This window comes from Pelobates fuscus, chromosome 2, assembly GCF_036172605.1.
Source record: "Pelobates fuscus isolate aPelFus1 chromosome 2, aPelFus1.pri, whole genome shotgun sequence".
Lineage (NCBI taxonomy): Eukaryota > Metazoa > Chordata > Amphibia > Anura > Pelobatidae > Pelobates > Pelobates fuscus.
In genome coordinates, this window is record NC_086318.1 from 354,169,646 (window position 1) to 354,192,867 (window position 23,222).

Consider the following 23,222-nt stretch of genomic DNA (forward strand, 5'->3'; position numbering starts at 1 on the left):
GCTGGTCTACGTTCGTCCCTAAAGTCACACATTTCATGACTCCATCGATAGGAATGACCCTTGCCTAGCACCTGTCTTCTCTTCATCCACACTCAACAGGGCTGAAAGAACATTTGTGGTGGCTTTTTCAAAATTCCATGGTGTTCATTAGTAAGTGCTAGCGACCACCCAGCTATTCCTAAGGTTTGGTCTGATTGTCTCAAGCGGCAATTCACTGCCTTGATCCAGAAAATCTTTTTTTCCCAGAAATTCAATCAAACGTTACGTTCTGTTGGAAGACGTAATATAGGTCTCCAATTCTTTATTTCTTCCATTGCATTGAAGCATACAATAAATCAAAAGAAGTCAGGATAAAAAAATGATGAAAAAAAAGCTGAAAAGTTAAAATAAAAAGTGAAATTCTGGCTTAAAACTGGTCTCCAGAAAACATAGATAATAAAAATGATCAAGCCTAGGAAATGATTGTCGCTGCCTGCTTGATGTGGAAAGTAAGAGCCAAAGAAGACGGGTGCCGTGGCTGAAATTATCCTTCGTCAGAATTGGTGAAGTTCTCTATTTTTGTCAAACAAGCAAACACAGGGGAAAGCGCGAACGCAGTCCCCCACTACCATAAATTATGCAGTCGAGTTTCCCACATTTGAGGAAATCGCAGAGGTCAACTGGTACGGAGTGCAATGAACCAGCCTCACTCTGGGAGAGCCACCTTAGGGAGCATGGCTATTGCTCCCCTGCCAGGTAAGTATGACATGACGGGTACATTCAAAGGCACGCCCGATGGGAAGCCTTTCCTTTAGGCTGTGGTGAAATAATAAAGCAAGTTAAAAAAAAAAAAAAAGAAGAGCAAATAAATAATCCAAATGATAGAAGGCTACAAAAGATTACCAAACCTCGTGGCTGATCGTTGTTTTCCTTAGCTACCAGTAATTTTAGTGCCTTCAGGTGGTTAGGTGTGAATAATTGAGCTGGATTCAGGGTGCGAAGGAGCAATTTGCATAAAGGCAAATGCTAGGCCAATGAGCCGAAGGATGGGAATTCGTAGCATGTAGTGAGAATAGTGTGCTGCCGGAAACAAGTGGATTCAGTGGGAGAGAAAGGTAAAAGGGAAATGCAAGGAAGCCAGCGGAAGGAATGGTGCAACAGAGCTCAGGAAGAAACGGGAGTCACGTAAGACACGCCCTAGACATGGGGCGCCATAAACTTTTATTAAACCAATCTTTCAATCTCCTTAGAGCCTGTCAAAAATTGCCAATGCTGACTGTATTTCAAGTCATCATGGCAGGGTATTGGGTAAAGTTTTCAATTAGCAATAATCACGCCTCGGATTGACCTCATGGGCTACGATACTGCCACTGCGCAAAGCTAGCTGTTCAAGTGGGCCAGCTTTTAAGAGCTACCACGTAAGGACACTTTAAGACAGCGGTGAGAAAAAGTTCATGACCATAAGCCATTGCAAAGGATTATGGGAGGCAATATTCTAATTAGGCCCGCTTCCTCCTACAGGGAAGCTTAAACCCCAACAAATTCCTCGGTCTTCTTATATGGCATCTTGGAATGGTTCCAAACCTATAACAGAGAGTGAGGGCAACCATATCTTGCAGCAAACCTTGTACAATTTTTTTTCTCTCTTTGGAAACAGTTTTGCCAAGATTCTACTACAGCAGCCATTAGGCAGAGTACACAATCCGCTGGTCTACGTTCGTCCCCAAAGTCACACATTTCATGACTCCATCGATAGGAATGACCCTTGCCTAGCACCTGTCTTCTCTTCATCCACACTCAACAGGGCTGAAAGAACATTTGTGGTGGCTTTTTCAAAATTCCATGGTGTTCATTAGTAAGTGCTAGCGACCACCCAGCTATTCCTAAGGTTTGGTCTGATTGTCTCAAGCGGCAATTCACTGCCTTGATCCAGAAAATCTTTTTTTCCCAGAAATTCAATCAAACGTTACGTTCTGTTGGAAGACGTAATATAGGTCTCCAAGGGGGGGGCGTGGCCAACCGCCGAGCTTGATGGACGCACATTAAGCCCTCTGCTTCTGACCCGAGCCTAATCCACAGCAATCGGAGAGAACCATAAAACATGGGCAATCACAGAAAACAGAATAACCCTCAAGGCAACACAGGGAAGACGCCTGTATCCAAATCGGGTTCGTTAACCCGCTATTTTAGAGAAAATCCTGACCGTGCGTCGGAGGCCGCGGCCGCGGCCCAAAACATGGCGGAAATGGACTCCCCTTCGAATTCATTATCACATAGTCCCTGTTACTCTGAAAACTCACAATTAACAGATAAACAAGACGAATTAGATATTAGAACTCTGATCAAAAACTTACCATCGAAGGCTGATATCCAACAAATACAGCAAACGCTGGGAAAAATAGAAACCTCATTCCAATCCAAACTGGAAGTTATGGGCACAGACGTCCAACAGCTCAACTTACGGGTATCGGATCTGGAAGAAGAAAAAGACGTATTACAAGCCCAAATTACCAATATAGCAACAACATTGGACTCACAAATTATGAATTGGGCTGCAACCCAGAGACACATCGACGACCTCGATAATAGAGGAAGAAGAAATAATCTGAGAATCAGGGGGATACCGGAGGCCCAAGGTGAGGACATAACGCTAATACTCGCTGAGCTATTTAACCTAATCCTTGGTTCCCCCGCAGATAATCCAATATTGCTAGATAGAGCCCATAGATCTCTCCGCCCGAGAGGCATAACACAAGACTCACCAAGAGACATAATTTGTAGACTTCACTACTACAACATAAAAGATAATATAGTGAAAGCCATCAGGGACACATCTCAACCCCTACTGTTCCAGGGCAACCCCATCCAAATCTTCCCAGATCTGTCATGGTACACCCTTCAGGCAAGAAGGGCCCTAAAACCTGTCACAGAATTACTCCGACAGAGAAATATTAGATACCGTTAGGGATTCCCCTTTGCGCTGATTGTAACCGCCAAGGGAATAGTTCACTCTATCACGTCATTCCTGGATGTCGCTCCATTCCTCAGAGCCCTAGACCTCCCTACCACTACGGTCATTGATTGGAATACACCACCCCCAAATCAAGACTCACTCCATCAATCCCAGCGAAATAAGTGGTCCACTCCAGCAAGAAAAAGACGACCGGATCAGAGGTTCCTTTCCCCGAACCAGAGACAGAATAGAATCCCGACTGAAAATACACCTCAGAGACAACGCCCGCAAGACATTGGAACAAACTGAAAACCGCGAAACAAACACCGAATAATTCTCCTCCTCTAAACTGAAGGGAAACATTACTTGAAAAGCAACCTATTCATCGGAACTGAGACTTATCAACTGGACCTTCATAATTTATCTCTAGTCACAACTTTTTACCTAGAGAACTTTCCTCATATGTGACTCTCACTGATATCCTACTTAGACCATTCCTAATAGAGGCTACAGGAAACCAGGCCTCACAGGTCGTATAATAATCCCTTTTTTTTTTCTTTTTTTTCTATTTAACTGACATGTTAATTATGATTTTATGTTGCCAAAGTAAGATGCCGAGTATAGAAATCCTAAATAGTATCTGTTCTATTACTCTAATCGGCTAGACCAAAGCAGTAGACTGTTGTTATCTCACCCTCAGTATGTCAATATTGCTATTGTTTAGACTCTCCAATGATTGCTGCTTATCTAACTGAACCACACTACAAGGCACCTGTTATTACTTATAAAGTGTAACTCCTGAGTTTGCACTAACACAGGGAGATAACCGACACATAAATCTTAAGAGCAGCTCGTTGTAAACATGTTTAAACATCTATAATATTTGGTAATGAAACTACCAGGTTTTACTATCTGAGTAACATAACGCTATAGGAATTTTGCATATCTCTAACCAACCGCTAATTTAGGCGGTCTAACCCTAGAATATCTCTAAAGTAACATGTATAATGGTGTAGATACCTTCCACCATTCCTCACCAGACCTGATATGGACAAATACTGGTGACCCAACAGTCAGAACTTAGGCACAAAAAGATTATTAACTACACAATTCTTATGCCCCTTAAAGTAAATACTATGTGTACTCTCTGCAGTTAACTGTCGAGGCCTTACCACCTACAAGTAATCATTATGACCTTTATGGTAATCTTAATTTTTCTTTTTTTTTCAACATAGAATAGGTTTCAAAAGAACGCCCTACTTAATACTAACTAGAGGAGAAATTAATTAATTGAAGTTTCTGCGGCTCCTCTCCACTACAACTAGCAAAAAAAAAAAAAAAAAATATATAGGATTTAGGCTTGGGTCTCTAGCGCCAACGCTACGTTACGACCCCATTTATTTTTTGGTTCAATCTCCTGTGTCGAGACTGAACTTCATTTCCACTAGGAAAACTTATTATCTTTCTCTCCTTACCCCTACTCCTTCCTGTTCACTCTTTCTCCACTACCTCCCCCTCTCCTCCATCCTTATACTCATTCTACTTCTTCCCCTCCTTTATTCCCCCATTAGTTCTAACTTAGACCATTACTAGCGAGTCAAATAAATTCGTGTTTATCTAATAAGTGGAGATTCTACACATCACCACCAAAAACTTTACTCTTTTCTACGAGGTTATCTTTTTTCCTTTTTTTATCTTTTTTGTTAAAAAATTGTTATTAATTCTTGTATAATATAAGTGACATTACGCTATTGCTTGATACATTGTAAATATTCTGTACCAATTTTCTTTTTTTTTTTTTCTTTTTTGGACACATTATAATATTTTTTACACTTTGTCCCACCAACAAATCGGATAGGCGATAACTTACACAGTGGAGAACCAGGATACGGACACATATCCCATTTTCCATAGACAGCTACAGTAAGATAAGCTAAGACTTGAAGTTAAACAATCCAAGTAACATCTCTCTGACGTAACAACAAACTTACGTTTGATTACGATACACTAATTCCATCTAGTCTCCTACCAAACAGCACTCCCACCCACTCCCACCACTCTCCCAGACACCAACAAATCCAAAGAAACCAAAGACGAACATGACCACCCTAAATATTCTTACACAAAATGCAAGAGGTTTAAACACCCCTGAAAAACGTAACATAGCACTTACAGACTTTAAAAGGAACAAAGCACAGATTGTGTTTATCCAAGAGACGCATTTTAAGAAAAAATCCCCACCCAATCTGCGTAATAAAGACTATCCAGTGGGCTACTTTAGCCATTTCTCTGAATCCAAATCTCGGGGAGTTGCAATTCTCATAAACCAGCATTTATCATTCACTTACCAAGACCACTTGGCAGATGACTCTGGGAGATTTGTGTTTGTCAAGGGCAAAATTGGCAACACCCAGCTCACTCTGGCAAACCTTTACCTTCCCAATAAAAAACAGAATCACACTCTCACAAAAATACTACATAAACTCAACATGTTTCAAGATGGTATCCTCATTATGGGAGGTGACTTCAATATCCCTCTAGATGAGAACTTAGATACCACTTCTAAGTCTAGAAACTACCAGACCCAAACACGAACTCTACTTAAAAAATCTCTTGCCGAGGCCCAATTTTATGATAGTTGGAGAGCTATACACCCAACGCAAAAAGATTACTCCTTCTCCCACCCAGCAGGTACTTACTCTAGGATTGACACCATATTCCTCCAACATAGATACCTCTCTCTCATTAAATCCGCCACGTACGGTCAGATTACATGGTCAGACCACGCCTCTATGACCCTCACCATTTCCATCCCAGCAGTAAATATGCCCTTATCCCAGTGGAAACTAAATGACCTTATCTTGAACGATAAGGAGGTATTAACAAAATTGCGTAAACTAACATCTATTTATTTCATTGAAAATACCCATCCAGACACAACCCCAATTATGACGTGGGAAGCCCACAAGGCAGTCACTAGAGGGGAACTGATTAAAGCAGCATCAATTCTAAAAAAGAACAGAGACAAAAAAGTAGAACTTCTCACCAGGGAAATTAAACACCTGGAATGTAACCACAAAAAATCTCTTACAATAGATGACTTTAAAACACTCTCAGATAAACGTTCTGAACTCTCGGCTATTCTACATCTACATGCCAAACGTAAACTATCTCTAACGAAAAACCTATATTACTCCCAAGGTGGCAAGGCCGGTAAACTTCTAGCTAGATCTATACAGACAGAAAGACAATCCTCTTTCATTCCTGAAATCAGGAAAGAAGATGGCTCCCTCTCGTGCCATATGTCAGATATTTTAGACTCTTTTCACAACTTTTACTCCCAACTATATAACCTCTCTAATACAAAACCCACGTCAGAAAGTATACTAACCTTTCTAAAATCTAGGATAAAACATACTATTCCAAGTAACGAAATTGCCTTCCTAGATAGCCCTATAACCACAGAGGAATTTTATGATACAGTCAAATCACTCCCACTAGGTAAAAGCCCAGGCCCCGACGGCTTTACAGGGAAATACTATAAAGAACTTTCACATATACTGGCACAACCTTTCATCAATGCCTACAACATGCCACACATAGCGTCACATATTCCAAACTCTTCTCTCGAAGCAACCATTACAGTAATTCCTAAACCAGGAAAAGATACAACAATCTGTGGTAATTATAGACCAATTTCCCTAATCAATATCGATCTAAAGATTCTAACCAAAATCATGGCAAATAGACTCAAACCCATTATACCAACACTAATTCACCCTGATCAAGCCGGATTTGTTATGGGTAGGGAAGCTAAAAACAATACCACAAAAATTATTAACATTATTCACTGGGCCCACACACACAAGACTCAAAGTGCTTTATTGGCTATTGATGCCGAGAAAGCCTTTGACAGGGTTAATTGGTCGCTGCTGAAATATACCCTTAGATTCTTAAATTTCGGAGACAGATGGCTGGAATGGATCAATATGATCTACTCTAAGCCTACAGCAAAACTGAGAATTAACGGTCAACTCTCAAAATCAGTGAGCATAACAAACGGCACGAGACAGGGGTGCCCTCTATCACCACTATTGTTTATTCTAGTCCTGGAACCATTCCTCCAAGGTATAAGGGATAATAACTTAATACAGGGAATTCAAGTCAATAAACAGAACTACAAAGTCACCGCTTTCGCAGACGACCTTCTCTTCACCATTTCAAACCCAATAACGACTATTCCCGCCATCATTACAGAAATGGAAACATACGGCAAACTTTCATTCTTTCAAGCCAACCTTACTAAATGTGACCTAATGCCTATTTGTTCATCAGATCAGACAAATAAAGCTATTAGATCCCAATTCCCCTTCAACTGGACAACCAAATCAATTAAATATTTAGGAATTCACATTCCCAGCATTCTAGATAATACCTACGCGATTAACTTCCCACCGCTGATAGACGACATCACAAAAGACCTTACTAGGTGGCATAAACCTTGTTTTAGCCTACTTTGTCGTGTTAATATTCTTAAAATGAATATCCTTCCACGAATACTTTATCTCCTCCAAACTATCCCACTCAAAATTCCTACGAAATTCTTCGTCACTGTCAAATCACTCTTCCTCAAGTTTATTTGGTCTCACAAACCTCCCAGACTAGCATACCAAACCTTGATAAAAAGAAGGGAACAAGGGGGCCTAAACCTTCCAGACATAGAAACATATTACAAATCTACCCACCTACAAAGAATCTATGAATGGAATAGAAACCACACTACACTCCAATGGGTCACTTTGGAAAATAGCTTTTTGGACCTTCCACTCCAGGTTTATACCTGGCTTCAAGATATTCCCCAACTCACAGGGAATTTATTTAAACACCCAACAATATCTCCTACATTCCGCATATGGCTCAAACTGAGGAAACACACAAATATCTCTCCCTTCCCCTCCCCAATTTATCCTCTAACGCTAAATCCTCTTATGCATAAAGGAATATCAGGAAAACAATTTGGCTTTAAATTCACGGGACCCTACTTGAAATTAAATGAGGCCTTAAACGGGAAGGAGCTTAAACCATTGCGAGATCTCACCAAATCTGACTCACACACAGGGATTCAATCCTTCTTCTATGATCAACTAAAACACTTCATCAAATCCCATTGTCTCCTACCAGAGGGCAATAGACCACTCACTAGACTCGAAACGATCTGCACCACTCACCCTCCAAAGATAAAGACTCTTTCAACGTTCTACATCATAATTAGAGAGGCATACACTCAAACTCCCCCGACTTTTACACTAAGATGGACAGAGGAACTCTCTACCAACATTACTGAAATGCAATGGAAAAACATCTTTAATACCGTACATAAATCCACTATCTCAACTCACGCTCAGGAATGTAACTACAAAAGAATAATCCGCTGGCACAATACTCCGGCCAAACTCAGCAAGTTCTATCCCGCAACATCCCATCTTTGCTGGAGATGTCAAGCTCCTAATGCACACCATGCTCATATCTGGTGGCAATGCCCGATAATTAATAAATTCTGGTCGAGAATCCACAGAATTATCCAGTTAATTTTCCATAAAACTTTCATCATCGACCCAAATCACTATATCTTTCTATTACCCCCGCCCGATTTTAAATCACTAGAGTTGATTTTGTTCCGCAACCTGGTCATGGCAGCTTCCCAATTGATCCCCAAACTCTGGAAACAAGCCGAATCCCCCTCAATCAGGGAATGGATAACGAAAGTGGAAGATATTAAATTGATGGAGGGAATAACCTCTTCCAAAACAGGGAGACATGCTAAATACCTTTCCATCTGGGATCCTTGGTCCAAATACACCCGTTCTCACCTTCGACCAACTTACTGTAAATTCCTTACTCCCCTCTCCTCATAATGTTCCCAACCCTTACTTTTTGACTCAACATGTCACCCAGATTCTTGGTTCTCCAACATATTCAAAATGTTCATTCAAACACCCACACCTACATATACCTTCTATCACTGATGTTAAAAAACTGTATTTACTCATGGTGTAGCAGGACTCTACTATGGCAAGGGCTATAAAGTAGAAACCCTAAACAAAGTCTTCATTGTTAATACACTTGACTTGCTTTTCATGGGCAAACAGCTATCATCTAGCCACCTTGCTATTAGAGTGCTCTCAAACACTACTTCTTATTTCAACCTCTACTTTTGCATGAGACGACACCCTCACATAACACAACCCACTGCATATGATTCTTGCTCATGTTATAATATTATATTCTCCCTGCCTAACCATCCTCACTCTAAAATTACTTGTAAAATGGTACACTGTTGAAGCTATATGTCATCTTACAAGTTGTAATGTATTAACTTATTACTGTTTTATTAACTAAGTTGTTTAGAAAATGCAACCTCGATGTTTACTCGCTTTACCAAAACATTTTTTGTATTTGTATACTTATAACCCAATAAAAATTTATCAAATAAAAAAAAAAATATAGGTCTCCAATTCTTTATTTCTTCCATTGCATTGAAGCATACAATAAATCAAAAGAAGTCAGGATAAAAAAATGATGAAAAAAAAGCTGAAAAGTTAAAATAAAAAGTGAAATTCTGGCTTAAAACTGGTCTCCAGAAAACATAGATAATAAAAATGATCAAGCCTAGGAAATGATTGTCGCTGCCTGCTTGATGTGGAAAGTAAGAGCCAAAGAAGACGGGTGCCGTGGCTGAAATTATCCTTCGTCAGAATTGGTGAAGTTCTCTATTTTTGTCAAACAAGCAAACACAGGGGAAAGCGCGAACGCAGTCCCCCACTACCATAAATTATGCAGTTGAGTTTCCCACATTTGAGGAAATCGCAGAGGTCAACTGGTACGGAGTGCAATGAACCAGCCTCACTCTGGGAGAGCCACCTTAGGGATCATGGCTATTGCTCCCCTGCCAGGTAAGTATGACATGATGGGTACATTCAAAGGCACGCCCGCTGGGAAGCCTTTCCTTTAGGCTGTGGTGAAATAATAAAGCAAGTTTAAAAAAAAAAAAAAAAGAAGAGCAAATAAATAATCCAAATGATAGAAGGCTACAAAAGATTACCAAACCTCGTGGCTGATCGTTGTTTTCCTTAGCTACCAGTAATTTTAGTGCCTTCAGGTGGTTAGGTGTGAATAATTGAGCTGGATTCAGGGTGCGAAGGAGCAATTTGCATAAAGGCAAATGCTAGGCCAATGAGCCGAAGGATGGGAATTCGTAGCATGTAGTGAGAATAGTGTGCTGCCGGAAACAAGTGGATTCAGTGGGAGAGAAAGGTAAAAGGGAAATGCAAGGAAGCCAGCGGAAGGAATGGTGCAACAGAGCTCAGGAAGAAACGGGAGTCACGTAAGACACGCCCTAGACATGGGGCGCCATAAACTTTTTTTAAACCAATCTTTCAGTCTCCTTAGAGCCTGTCAAAAATTGCCAATGCTGACTGTATTTCAAGTCATCATGGCGGGGTATTGGGTAAAGTTTTCAATTAGCAATAATCACGCCTCGGATTGACCTCATGGGCTACGATACTGCCACTGCGCAAAGTTAACTGTTCAAGTGGGCCAGCTTTTAAGAGCTACCACGTAAGGACACTTTAAGACAGCGGTGAGAAAAAGTTCATGACCATAAGCCATTGCAAAGGATTGTGGGAGGCAATATTCTAATTAGGCCCGCTTCCTCCTACAGGGAAGCTTAAACCCCAACAAATTCCTCGGTCTTCTTATATGGCATCTTGGAATGGTTCCAAACCTATAACAGAGAGTGAGGGCAACCATATCTTGCAGCAAACCTTGTACAATTTTTTTTCTCTCTTTGGAAACAGTTTTGCCAAGATTCTACTACAGCAGCCATTAGGCAGAGTACACAATCCGCTGGTCTACGTTCGTCCCCAAAGTCACACATTTCATGACTCCATCGATAGGAATGACCCTTGCCTAGCACCTGTCTTCTCTTCATCCACACTCAACAGGGCTGAAAGAACATTTGTGGTGGCTTTTTCAAAATTCCATGGTGTTCATTAGTAAGTGCTAGCGACCACCCAGCTATTCCTAAGGTTTGGTCTGATTGTCTCAAGCGGCAATTCACTGCCTTGATCCAGAAAATCTTTTTTTCCCAGAAATTCAATCAAACGTTACGTTCTGTTGGAAGACGTAATATAGGTCTCCAATTCTTTATTTCTTCCATTGCATTGAAGCATACAATAAATCAAAAGAAGTCAGGATAAAAAAATGATGAAAAAAAAGCTGAAAAGTTAAAATAAAAAGTGAAATTCTGGCTTAAAACTGGTCTCCAGAAAACATAGATAATAAAAATGATCAAGCCTAGGAAATGATTGTCGCTGCCTGCTTGATGTGGAAAGTAAGAGCCAAAGAAGACGGGTGCCGTGGCTGAAATTATCCTTCATCAGAATTGGTGAAGTTCTCTATTTTTGTCAAACAAGCAAACACAGGGGAAAGCGCGAACGCAGTCCCCCACTACCATAAATTATGCAGTCGAGTTTCCCACATTTGAGGAAATCGCAGAGGTCAACTGGTACGGAGTGCAATGAACCAGCCTCACTCTGGGAGAGCCACCTTAGGGATCATGGTTATTGCTCCCCTGCCAGGTAAGTATGACATGACGGGTACATTCAAAGGCACGCCCGCTGGGAAGCCTTTCCTTTAGGCTGTGGTGAAATAATAAAGCAAGTTTAAAAAAAAAAAAAAAAGAAGAGCAAATAAATAATCCAAATGATAGAAGGCTACAAAAGATTACCAAACCTCGTGGCTGATCGTTGTTTTCCTTAGCTACCAGTAATTTTAGTGCCTTCAGGTGGTTAGGTGTGAATAATTGAGCTGGATTCAGGGTGCGAAGGAGCAATTTGCATAAAGGCAAATGCTAGGCCAATGAGCCGAAGGATGGGAATTCGTAGCATGTAGTGAGAATAGTGTGCTGCCGGAAACAAGTGGATTCAGTGGGAGAGAAAGGTAAAAGGGAAATGCAAGGAAGCCAGCGGAAGGAATGGTGCAACAGAGCTCAGGAAGAAACGGGAGTCACGTAAGACACGCCCTAGACATGGGGCGCCATAAACTTTTTTTAAACCAATCTTTCAGTCCCCTTAGAGCCTGTCAAAAATTGCCAATGCTGACTGTATTTCAAGTCATCATGGCGGGGTATTGGGTAAAGTTTTCAATTAGCAATAATCACGCCTCGGATTGACCTCATGGGCTACGATACTGCCACTGCGCAAAGATAACTGTTCAAGTGGGCCAGCTTTTAAGAGCTACCACGTAAGGACACTTTAAGACAGCGGTGAGAAAAAGTTCATGACCATAAGCCATTGCAAAGGATTATGGGAGGCAATATTCTAATTAGGCCCGCTTCCTCCTACAGGGAAGCTTAAACCCCAACAAATTCCTCGGTCTTCTTATATGGCATCTTGGAATGGTTCCAAACCTATAACAGAGAGTGAGGGCAACCATATCTTGCAGCAAACCTTGTACAATTTTTTTTCTCTCTTTGGAAACAGTTTTGCCAAGATTCTACTACAGCAGCCATTAGGCAGAGTACACAATCCGCTGGTCTACGTTCGTCCCCAAAGTCACACATTTCATGACTCCATCGATAGGAATGACCCTTGCCTAGCACCTGTCTTCTCTTCATCCACACTCAACAGGGCTGAAAGAACATTTGTGGTGGCTTTTTCAAAATTCCATGGTGTTCATTAGTAAGTGCTAGCGACCACCCAGCTATTCCTAAGGTTTGGTCTGATTGTCTCAAGCGGCAATTCACTGCCTTGATCCAGAAAATCTTTTTTTCCCAGAAATTCAATCAAACGTTACGTTCTGTTGGAAGACGTAATATAGGTCTCCAATTCTTTATTTCTTCCATTGCATTGAAGCATACAATAAATCAAAAGAAGTCAGGATAAAAAAATGATGAAAAAAAAGCTGAAAAGTTAAAATAAAAAGTGAAATTCTGGCTTAAAACTGGTCTCCAGAAAACATAGATAATAAAAATGATCAAGCCTAGGAAATGATTGTCGCTGCCTGCTTGATGTGGAAAGTAAGAGCCAAAGAAGACGGGTGCCGTGGCTGAAATTATCCTTCGTCAGAATTGGTGAAGTTCTCTATTTTTGTCAAACAAGCAAACACAGGGGAAAGCGCGAACGCAGTCCCCCACTACCATAAATTATGCAGTCGAGTTTCCCACATTTGAGGAAATCGCAGAGGTCAACTGGTACGGAGTGCAATGAACCAGCCTCACTCTGGGAGAGCCACCTTAGGGAGCATGGCTATTGCTCCCCTGCCAGGTAAGTATGACATGACGGGTACATTCAAAGGCACGCCCGATGGGAAGCCTTTCCTTTAGGCTGTGGTGAAATAATAAAGCAAGTTAAAAAAAAAAAAAAAGAAGAGCAAATAAATAATCCAAATGATAGAAGGCTACAAAAGATTACCAAACCTCGTGGCTGATCGTTGTTTTCCTTAGCTACCAGTAATTTTAGTGCCTTCAGGTGGTTAGGTGTGAATAATTGAGCTGGATTCAGGGTGCGAAGGAGCAATTTGCATAAAGGCAAATGCTAGGCCAATGAGCCGAAGGATGGGAATTCGTAGCATGTAGTGAGAATAGTGTGCTGCCGGAAACAAGTGGATTCAGTGGGAGAGAAAGGTAAAAGGGAAATGCAAGGAAGCCAGCGGAAGGAATGGTGCAACAGAGCTCAGGAAGAAACGGGAGTCACGTAAGACACGCCCTAGACATGGGGCGCCATAAACTTTTTTTAAACCAATCTTTCAGTCCCCTTAGAGCCTGTCAAAAATTGCCAATGCTGACTGTATTTCAAGTCATCATGGCGGGGTATTGGGTAAAGTTTTCAATTAGCAATAATCACGCCTCGGATTGACCTCATGGGCTACGATACTGCCACTGCGCAAAGATAACTGTTCAAGTGGGCCAGCTTTTAAGAGCTACCACGTAAGGACACTTTAAGACAGCGGTGAGAAAAAGTTCATGACCATAAGCCATTGCAAAGGATTGTGGGAGGCAATATTCTAATTAGGCCCGCTTCCTCCTACAGGGAAGCTTAAACCCCAACAAATTCCTCGGTCTTCTTATATGGCATCTTGGAATGGTTCCAAACCTATAACAGAGAGTGAGGGCAACCATATCTTGCAGCAAACCTTGTACAATTTTTTTTCTCTCTTTGGAAACGGTTTTGCCAAGATTCTACTACAGCAGCCATTAGGCAGAGTACACAATCCGCTGGTCTACGTTCGTCCCCAAAGTCACACATTTCATGACTCCATCGATAGGAATGACCCTTGCCTAGCACCTGTCTTCTCTTCATCCACACTCAACAGGGCTGAAAGAACATTTGTGGTGGCTTTTTCAAAATTCCATGGTGTTCATTAGTAAGTGCTAGCGACCACCCAGCTATTCCTAAGGTTTGGTCTGATTGTCTCAAGCGGCAATTCACTGCCTTGATCCAGAAATTTTTTTTTTCCCAGAAATTCAATCAAACGTTACGTTCTGTTGGAAGACGTAATATAGGTCTCCAATTCTTTATTTCTTCCATTGCATTGAAGCATACAATAAATCAAAAGAAGTCAGGATAAAAAAATGATGAAAAAAAAGCTGAAAAGTTAAAATAAAAAGTGAAATTCTGGCTTAAAACTGGTCTCCAGAAAACATAGATAATAAAAATGATCAAGCCTAGGAAATGATTGTCGCTGCCTGCTTGATGCGGAAAGTAAGAGCCAAAGAAGACGGGTGCCGTGGCTGAAATTATCCTTCGTCAGAATTGGTGAAGTTCTCTATTTTTGTCAAACAAGCAAACACAGGGGAAAGCGCGAACGCAGTCCCCCACTACCATAAATTATGCAGTCGAGTTTCCCACATTTGAGGAAATCGCAGAGGTCAACTGGTACGGAGTACAATGAACCAGCCTCACTCTGGGAGAGCCACCTTAGGGATCATGGCTATTGCTCCCCTGCCAGGTAAGTATGACATGACGGGTACATTCAAAGGCACGCCCGCTGGGAAGCCTTTCCTTTAGGCTGTGGTGAAATAATAAAGTAAGTTTAAAAAAAAAAAAAAAGCAAATAAATAATCCAAATGATAGAAGGCTACAAAAGATTACCAAACCTCGTGGCTGATCGTTGTTTTCCTTAGCTACCAGTAATTTTAGTGCCTTCAGGTGGTTAGGTGTGAATAATTGAGCTGGATTCAGGGTGCGAAGGAGCAATTTGCATAAAGGCAAATGCTAGGCCAATGAGCCGAAGGATGGGAATTCGTAGCATGTAGTGAGAATAGTGTGCTGCCGGAAACAAGTGAATTCAGTGGGAGAGAAAGGTAAAAGGGAAATGCTAAGAAGCCAGCGGAAGGAATGGTGCAACAGAGCTCAGGAAGAAACGGGAGTCACGTAAGACACGCCCTAGACATGGGGCGCCATAAACTTTTATTAAACCAATCTTTCAGTCTCCTTAGAGCCTGTCAAAAATTGCCAATGCTGACTGTATTTCAAGTCATCATGGCAGGGTATTGGGTAAAGTTTTCAATTAGCAATAATCACGCCTCGGATTGACCTCATGGGCTACGATACTGCCACTGTGCAAAGCTAGCTGTTCAAGTGGGCCAGCTTTTAAGAGCTACCACGTAAGGACACTTTAAGACAGCGGTGAGAAAAAGTTCATGACCATAAGCCATTGCAAAGGATTATGGGAGGCAATATTCTAATTAGGCCCGCTTCCTCCTACAGGGAAGCTTAAACCCCAACAAATTCCTCGGTCTTCTTATATGGCATCTTGGAATGGTTCCAAACCTATAACAGAGAGTGAGGGCAACCATATCTTGCAGCAAACCTTGTACAATTTTTTTTCTCTCTTTGGAAACGGTTTTGCCAAGATTCTACTACAGCAGCCATTAGGCAGAGTACACAATCCGCTGGTCTACGTTCGTCCCCAAAGTCACACATTTCATGACTCCATCGATAGGAATGACCCTTGCCTAGCACCTGTCTTCTCTTCATCCACACTCAACAGGGCTGAAAGAACATTTGTGGTGGCTTTTTCAAAATTCCATGGTGTTCATTAGTAAGTGCTAGCGACCACCCAGCTATTCCTAAGGTTTGGTCTGATTGTCTCAAGCGGCAATTCACTGCCTTGATCCAGAAAATCTTTTTTTCCCAGAAATTCAATCAAACGTTACGTTCTGTTGGAAGACGTAATATAGGTCTCCAATTCTTTATTTCTTCCATTGCATTGAAGCATACAATAAATCAAAAGAAGTCAGGATAAAAAAATGATGAAAAAAAAGCTGAAAAGTTAAAATAAAAAGTGAAATTCTGGCTTAAAACTGGTCTCCAGAAAACATAGATAATAAAAATGATCAAGCCTAGGAAATGATTGTCGCTGCCTGCTTGATGTGGAAAGTAAGAGCCAAAGAAGACGGGTGCCGTGGCTGAAATTATCCTTCGTCAGAATTGGTGAAGTTCTCTATTTTTGTCAAACAAGCAAACACAGGGGAAAGCGCGAACGCAGTCCCCCACTACCATAAATTATGCAGTCGAGTTTCCCACCTTTGAGGAAATCGCAGAGGTCAACTGGTACGGAGTGCAATGAACCAGCCTCACTCTGGGAGAGCCACCTTAGGGATCATGGCTATTGCTCCCCTGCCAGGTAAGTATGACATGACGGGTACATTCAAAGGCACGCCCGCTGGGAAGCCTTTCCTTTAGGCTGTGGTGAAATAATAAAGCAAGTTTAAAAAAAAAAAAAAAAGAAGAGCAAATAAATAATCCAAATGATAGAAGGCTACAAAAGATTACCAAACCTCGTGGCTGATCGTTGTTTTCCTTAGCTACCAGTAATTTTAGTGCCTTCAGGTGGTTAGGTGTGAATAATTGAGCTGGATTCAGGGTGCGAAGGAGCAATTTGCATAAAGGCAAATGCTAGGCCAATGAGCTGAAGGATGGGAATTCGTAGCATGTAGTGAGAATAGTGTGCTGCCGGAAACAAGTGGATTCAGTGGGAGAGAAAGGTAAAAGGGAAATGCAAGGAAGCCAGCGGAAGGAATGGTGCAACAGAGCTCAGGAAGAAACGGGAGTCACGTAAGACACGCCCTAGACATGGGGCGCCATAAACTTTTTTTAAACCAATCTTTCAGTCTCCTTAGAGCCTGTCAAAAATTGCCAATGCTGACTGTATTTCAAGTCATCATGGCGGGGTATTGGGTAAAGTTTTCAATTAGCAATAATCACGCCTCGGATTGACCTCATGGGCTACGATACTGCCACTGCGCAAAGTTAACTGTTCAAGTGGGCCAGCTTTTAAGAGCTACCACGTAAGGACACTTTAAGACAGCGGTGAGAAAAAGTTCATGACCATAAGCCATTGCAAAGGATTGTGGGAGGCAATATTCTAATTAGGCCCGCTTCCTCCTACAGGGAAGCTTAAACCCCAACAAATTCCTCGGTCTTCTTATATGGCATCTTGGAATGGTTCCAAACCTATAACAGAGAGTGAGGGCAACCATATCTTGCAGCAAACCTTGTACAATTTTTTTTCTCTCTTTGGAAACAGTTTTGCCAAGATTCTACTACAGCAGCCATTAGGCAGAGTACACAATCCGCTGGTCTACGTTCGTCCCCAAAGTCACACATTTCATGACTCCATCGATAGGAATGACCCTTGCCTAGCACCTGTCTTCTCTTCATCCACACTCAACAGGGCTGAAAGAACATTTGTGGTGGCTTTTTCAAAATTCCATGGTGTTCATTAGTAAGTGCTAGCGACCACCCAGCTATTCCTAAGGTTTGGTCTGATTGTCTCAAGCGGCAATTCACTGCCTTGATCCAGAAAATCTTTTTTTCCCAGAAATTCAATCAAACGTTACGTTCTGTTGGAAGACGTAATATAGGTCTCCAATTCTTTATTTCTTCCATTGCATTGAAGCATACAATAAATCAAAAGAAGTCAGGATAAAAAAATGATGAAAAAAAAGCTGAAAAGTTAAAATAAAAAGTGAAATTCTGGCTTAAAACTGGTCTCCAGAAAACATAGATAATAAAAATGATCAAGCCTAGGAAATGATTGTCGCTGCCTGCTTGATGTGGAAAGTAAGAGCCAAAGAAGACGGGTGCCGTGGCTGAAATTATCCTTCGTCAGAATTGGTGAAGTTCTCTATTTTTGTCAAACAAGCAAACACAGGGGAAAGCGCAAACGCAGTCCCCCACTACCATAAATTATGCAGTCGAGTTTCCCACATTTGAGGAAATCGCAGAGGTCAACTGGTACAGAGTGCAATAAACCAGCCTCACTCTGGGAGAGCCACCTTAGGGATCATGGCTATTGCTTCCCTGCCAGGTAAGTATGACATGACGGGTACATTCAAAGGCACGCCCGCTGGGAAGCCTTTCCTTTAGGCTGTGGTGAAATAATAAAGCAAGTTAAAAAAAAAAAAAAAGCAAATAAATAATCCAAATGATAGAAGGCTACAAAAGATTACCAAACCTCGTGGCTGATCGTTGTTTTCCTTAGCTACCAGTAATTTTAGTGCCTTCAGGTGGTTAGGTGTGAATAATTGAGCTGGATTCAGGGTGCGAAGGAGCAATTTGCATAAAGGCAAATGCTAGGCCAATGAGCCGAAGGATGGGAATTCGTAGCATGGAGTGAGAATAGTGTGCTGCCGGAAACAAGTGAATTCAGTGGGAGAGAAAGGTAAAAGGGAAATGCTAAGAAGCCAGCGGAAGGAATGGTGCAACAGAGCTCAGGAAGAAACAGGAGTCACGTAAGACACGCCCTAGACATGGGGCGCCATAAACTTTTATTAAACCAATCTTTCAGTCTCCTTAGAGCCTGTCAAAAATTGCCAATGCTGACTGTATTTCAAGTCATCATGGCGGGGTATTGGGTAAAGTTTTCAATTAGCAATAATCACGCCTCGGATTGACCTCATGGGCTACGATACTGCCACTGCGCAAAGATAACTGTTCAAGTGGGCCAGCTTTTAAGAGCTACCACGTAAGGACACTTTAAGACAGCGGTGAGAAAAAGTTCATGACCATAAGCCATTGCAAAGGATTGTGGGAGGCAATATTCTAATTAGGCCCGCTTCCTCCTACAGGGAAGCTTAAACCCCAACAAATTCCTCGGTCTTCTTATATGGCATCTTGGAATGGTTCCAAACCTATAACAGAGAGTGAGGGCAACCATATCTTGCAGCAAACCTTGTACAATTTTTTTTCTCTCTTTGGAAACGGTTTTGCCAAGATTCTACTACAGCAGCCATTAGGCAGAGTACACAATCCGCTGGTCTACGTTCGTCCCCAAAGTCACACATTTCATGACTCCATCGATAGGAATGACCCTTGCCTAGCACCTGTCTTCTCTTCATCCACACTCAACAGGGCTGAAAGAACATTTGTGGTGGCTTTTTCAAAATTCCATGGTGTTCATTAGTAAGTGCTAGCGACCACCCAGCTATTCCTAAGGTTTGGTCTGATTGTCTCAAGCGGCAATTCACTGCCTTGATCCAGAAAATCTTTATTTCCCAGAAATTCAATCAAACGTTACGTTCTGTTGGAAGACGTAATATAGGTCTCCAATTCTTTATTTCTTCCATTGCATTGAAGCATACAATAAATCAAAAGAAGTCAGGATAAAAAAATGATGAAAAAAAAGCTGAAAAGTTAAAATAAAAAGTGAAATTCTGGCTTAAAACTGGTCTCCAGAAAACATAGATAATAATAATGATCAAGCCTAGGAAATGATTGTCGCTGCCTGCTTGATGCGGAAAGTAAGAGCCAAAGAAGACGGGTGCCGTGGCTGAAATTATCCTTCGTCAGAATTGGTGAAGTTCTCTATTTTTGTCAAACAAGCAAACACAGGGGAAAGCGCGAACGCAGTCCCCCACTACCATAAATTATGCAGTCGAGTTTCCCACATTTGAGGAAATCGCAGAGGTCAACTGGTACGGAGTGCAATGAACCAGCCTCACTCTGGGAGAGCCACCTTAGGGATCATGGCTATTGCTCCCCTGCCAGGTAAGTATGACATGACGGGTACATTCAAAGGCACGCCCGCTGGGAAGCCTTTCCTTTAGGCTGTGGTGAAATAATAAAGCAAGTTAAAAAAAAAAAAAAGCAAATAAATAATCCAAATGATAGAAGGCTACAAAAGATTACCAAACCTCGTGGCTGATCGTTGTTTTCCTTAGCTACCAGTAATTTTAGTGCCTTCAGGTGGTTAGGTGTGAATAATTGAGCTGGATTCAGGGTGCGAAGGAGCAATTTGCATAAAGGCAAATGCTAGGCCAATGAGCCGAAGGATGGGAATTCGTAGCATGTAGTGAGAATAGTGTGCTGCCGGAAACAAGTGAATTCAGTGGGAGAGAAAGGTAAAAGGGAAATGCTAAGAAGCCAGCGGAAGGAATGGTGCAACAGAGCTCAGGAAGAAACGGGAGTCACGTAAGACACGCCCTAGACATGGGGCGCCATAAACTTTTATTAAACCAATCTTTCAGTCTCCTTAGAGCCTTTCAAAAATTGCCAATGCTGACTGTATTTCAAGTCATCATGGCAGGGTATTGGGTAAAGTTTTCAATTAGCAATAATCACGTCTCGGATTGACCTCATGGGCTACGATACTGCCACTGCGCAAAGCTAGCTGTTCAAGTGGGCCAGCTTTTAAGAGCTACCACGTAAGGACACTTTAAGACAGCGGTGAGAAAAAGTTCATGACCATAAGCCATTGCAAAGGATTATGGGAGGCAATATTCTAATTAGGCCCGCTTCCTCCTACAGGGAAGCTTAAACCCCAACAAATTCCTCGGTCTTCTTATATGGCATCTTGGAATGGTTCCAAACCTATAACAGAGAGTGAGGGCAACCATATCTTGCAGCAAACCTTGTACAATTTTTTTTCTCTCTTTGGAAACAGTTTTGCCAAGATTCTACTACAGCAGCCATTAGGCAGAGTACACAATCCGCTGGTCTACGTTCGTCCCCAAAGTCACACATTTCATGACTCCATCGATAGGAATGACCCTTGCCTAGCACCTGTCTTCTCTTCATCCACACTCAACAGGGCTGAAAGAACATTTGTGGTGGCTTTTTCAAAATTCCATGGTGTTCATTAGTAAGTGCTAGCGACCACCCAGCTATTCCTAAGGTTTGGTCTGATTGTCTCAAGCGGCAATTCACTGCCTTGATCCAGAAAATCTTTTTTTCCCAGAAATTCAATCAAACGTTACGTTCTGTTGGAAGACGTAATATAGGTCTCCAATTCTTTATTTCTTCCATTGCATTGAAGCATACAATAAATCAAAAGAAGTCAGGATAAAAAAATGATGAAAAAAAAGCTGAAAAGTTAAAATAAAAAGTGAAATTCTGGCTTAAAACTGGTCTCCAGAAAACATAGATAATAAAAATGATCAAGCCTAGGAAATGATTGTCGCTGCCTGCTTGATGTGGAAAGTAAGAGCCAAAGAAGACGGGTGCCGTGGCTGAAATTGTCCTTCATCAGAATTGGTGAAGTTCTCTATTTTTGTCAAACAAGCAAACGCAGGGGAAAGCGCGAACGCAGTCCCCCACTACCATAAATTATGCAGTCGAGTTTCCCACATTTGAGGAAATCGCAGAGGTCAACTGGTACGGAGTGCAATGAACCAGCCTCACTCTGGGAGAGCCACCTTAGGGATCATGGCTATTGCTCCCCTGCCAGGTAAGTATGACATGACGGGTACATTCAAAGGCACGCCTGCTGGGAAGCCTTTCCTTTAGGCTGTGGTGAAATAATAAAGCAAGTTAAAAAAAAAAAAAAGCAAATAAATAATCCAAATGATAGAAGGCTACAAAAGATTACCAAACCTCGTGGCTGATCGTTGTTTTCCTTAGCTACCAGTAATTTTAGTGCCTTCAGGTGGTTAGGTGTGAATAATTGAGCTGGATTCAGGGTGCGAAGGAGCAATTTGCATAAAGGCAAATGCTAGGCCAATGAGCCGAAGGATGGGAATTCGTAGCATGGAGTGAGAATAGTGTGCTGCCGGAAACAAGTGGATTCAGTGGGAGAGAAAGGTAAAAGGGAAATGCTAAGAAGCCAGCGGAAGGAATGGTGCAACAGAGCTCAGGAAGAAACGGGAGTCACGTAAGACACGCCCTAGACATGGGGCGCCATAAACTTTTTTTAAACCAATCTTTCAGTCTCCTTAGAGCCTGTCAAAAATTGCCAATGCTGACTGTATTTCAAGTCATCATGGCGGGGTATTGGGTAAAGTTTTCAATTAGCAATAATCACGCCTCGGATTGACCTCATGGGCTACGATACTGCCACTGCGCAAAGTTAACTGTTCAAGTGGGCCAGCTTTTAAGAGCTACCACGTAAGGAAACTTTAAAACAGCGGTGAGAAAAAGTTCATGACCATATCCATTGCAAAGGATTGTGGGAGGCAATATTCTAATTAGGCCCGCTTCCTCCTACAGGGAAGCTTAAACCCCAACAAATTCCTCGGTCTTCTTATATGGCATCTTGGAATGGTTCCAAACCTATAACAGAGAGTGAGGGCAACCATATCTTGCAGCAAACCTTGTACAATTTTTTTTCTCTCTTTGGAAACAGTTTTGCCAAGATTCTACTACAGCAGCCATTAGGCAGAGTACACAATCCGCTGGTCTACGTTCGTCCCCAAAGTCACACATTTCATGACTCCATCGATAGGAATGACCCTTGCCTAGCACCTGTCTTCTCTTCATCCACACTCAACAGGGCTGAAAGAACATTTGTGGTGGCTTTTTCAAAATTCCATGGTGTTCATTAGTAAGTGCTAGCGACCACCCAGCTATTCCTAAGGTTTGGTCTGATTGTCTCAAGCGGCAATTCACTGCCTTCATCCAGAAAATCTTTTTTTCCCAGAAATTCAATCAAACGTTACGTTCTGTTGGAAGACGTAATATAGGTCTCCAATTCTTTATTTCTTCCATTGCATTGAAGCATACAATAAATCAAAAGAAGTCAGGATAAAAAAATGATGAAAAAAAAGCTGAAAAGCAACAAATTCCTCGGTCTTCTTATATGGCATCTTGGAATGGTTCCAAACCTATAACAGAGAGTGAGGGCAACCATATCTTGCAACAAACCTTGTACAATTTTTTTTCTCTCTTTGGAAACAGTTTTGCCAAGATTCTACTACAGCAGCCATTAGGCAGAGTACACAATCCGCTGGTCTACGTTCGTCCCCAAAGTCACACATTTCATGACTCCATCGATAGGAATGACCCTTGCC

General features: G+C 41.8%; 18 non-coding genes across 18 annotated transcripts; all 18 read right to left on the reverse strand.

Annotated features, from left to right (window-relative positions):
- Positions 1-576: 576 nt before the first annotated feature.
- Positions 577-743, reverse strand: LOC134590665 (U1 spliceosomal RNA). The gene has a single exon (XR_010087554.1). It is a non-coding gene; the product is annotated as a U1 spliceosomal RNA (small nuclear RNA).
- Positions 744-1,220: 477 nt separating this feature from the next.
- Positions 1,221-1,361, reverse strand: LOC134593297 (U4 spliceosomal RNA). The gene has a single exon (XR_010089799.1). It is a non-coding gene; the product is annotated as a U4 spliceosomal RNA (small nuclear RNA).
- An 8,365-nt stretch (positions 1,362-9,726) lies between these two features.
- Positions 9,727-9,893, reverse strand: LOC134590929 (U1 spliceosomal RNA). Its single transcript, XR_010087781.1, has one exon. It is a non-coding gene; the product is annotated as a U1 spliceosomal RNA (small nuclear RNA).
- Positions 9,894-10,372: 479 nt separating this feature from the next.
- Positions 10,373-10,513, reverse strand: LOC134592875 (U4 spliceosomal RNA). Its single transcript, XR_010089438.1, has one exon. It is a non-coding gene; the product is annotated as a U4 spliceosomal RNA (small nuclear RNA).
- Positions 10,514-11,412: 899 nt separating this feature from the next.
- On the reverse strand, positions 11,413-11,579 carry LOC134590633 (U1 spliceosomal RNA). The gene has a single exon (XR_010087528.1). It is a non-coding gene; the product is annotated as a U1 spliceosomal RNA (small nuclear RNA).
- Positions 11,580-12,058: 479 nt separating this feature from the next.
- Positions 12,059-12,199, reverse strand: LOC134593080 (U4 spliceosomal RNA). Its single transcript, XR_010089614.1, has one exon. It is a non-coding gene; the product is annotated as a U4 spliceosomal RNA (small nuclear RNA).
- Positions 12,200-13,098: 899 nt separating this feature from the next.
- LOC134590666 (U1 spliceosomal RNA) lies at positions 13,099-13,265 on the reverse strand. The gene has a single exon (XR_010087555.1). It is a non-coding gene; the product is annotated as a U1 spliceosomal RNA (small nuclear RNA).
- A 477-nt stretch (positions 13,266-13,742) lies between these two features.
- On the reverse strand, positions 13,743-13,883 carry LOC134593081 (U4 spliceosomal RNA). Its single transcript, XR_010089615.1, has one exon. It is a non-coding gene; the product is annotated as a U4 spliceosomal RNA (small nuclear RNA).
- An 899-nt stretch (positions 13,884-14,782) lies between these two features.
- LOC134590443 (U1 spliceosomal RNA) lies at positions 14,783-14,949 on the reverse strand. Its single transcript, XR_010087366.1, has one exon. It is a non-coding gene; the product is annotated as a U1 spliceosomal RNA (small nuclear RNA).
- Positions 14,950-15,422: 473 nt separating this feature from the next.
- LOC134593781 (U4 spliceosomal RNA) lies at positions 15,423-15,563 on the reverse strand. Its single transcript, XR_010090214.1, has one exon. It is a non-coding gene; the product is annotated as a U4 spliceosomal RNA (small nuclear RNA).
- An 899-nt stretch (positions 15,564-16,462) lies between these two features.
- On the reverse strand, positions 16,463-16,629 carry LOC134589647 (U1 spliceosomal RNA). The gene has a single exon (XR_010086690.1). It is a non-coding gene; the product is annotated as a U1 spliceosomal RNA (small nuclear RNA).
- Positions 16,630-17,108: 479 nt separating this feature from the next.
- Positions 17,109-17,249, reverse strand: LOC134592876 (U4 spliceosomal RNA). Its single transcript, XR_010089439.1, has one exon. It is a non-coding gene; the product is annotated as a U4 spliceosomal RNA (small nuclear RNA).
- An 899-nt stretch (positions 17,250-18,148) lies between these two features.
- LOC134591404 (U1 spliceosomal RNA) lies at positions 18,149-18,315 on the reverse strand. The gene has a single exon (XR_010088188.1). It is a non-coding gene; the product is annotated as a U1 spliceosomal RNA (small nuclear RNA).
- Positions 18,316-18,787: 472 nt separating this feature from the next.
- LOC134591931 (U4 spliceosomal RNA) lies at positions 18,788-18,928 on the reverse strand. The gene has a single exon (XR_010088628.1). It is a non-coding gene; the product is annotated as a U4 spliceosomal RNA (small nuclear RNA).
- Positions 18,929-19,827: 899 nt separating this feature from the next.
- LOC134589969 (U1 spliceosomal RNA) lies at positions 19,828-19,994 on the reverse strand. The gene has a single exon (XR_010086964.1). It is a non-coding gene; the product is annotated as a U1 spliceosomal RNA (small nuclear RNA).
- Positions 19,995-20,465: 471 nt separating this feature from the next.
- Positions 20,466-20,606, reverse strand: LOC134593690 (U4 spliceosomal RNA). Its single transcript, XR_010090132.1, has one exon. It is a non-coding gene; the product is annotated as a U4 spliceosomal RNA (small nuclear RNA).
- An 899-nt stretch (positions 20,607-21,505) lies between these two features.
- On the reverse strand, positions 21,506-21,672 carry LOC134589970 (U1 spliceosomal RNA). The gene has a single exon (XR_010086965.1). It is a non-coding gene; the product is annotated as a U1 spliceosomal RNA (small nuclear RNA).
- Positions 21,673-22,143: 471 nt separating this feature from the next.
- LOC134592879 (U4 spliceosomal RNA) lies at positions 22,144-22,284 on the reverse strand. The gene has a single exon (XR_010089440.1). It is a non-coding gene; the product is annotated as a U4 spliceosomal RNA (small nuclear RNA).
- Positions 22,285-23,222: the final 938 nt, after the last annotated feature.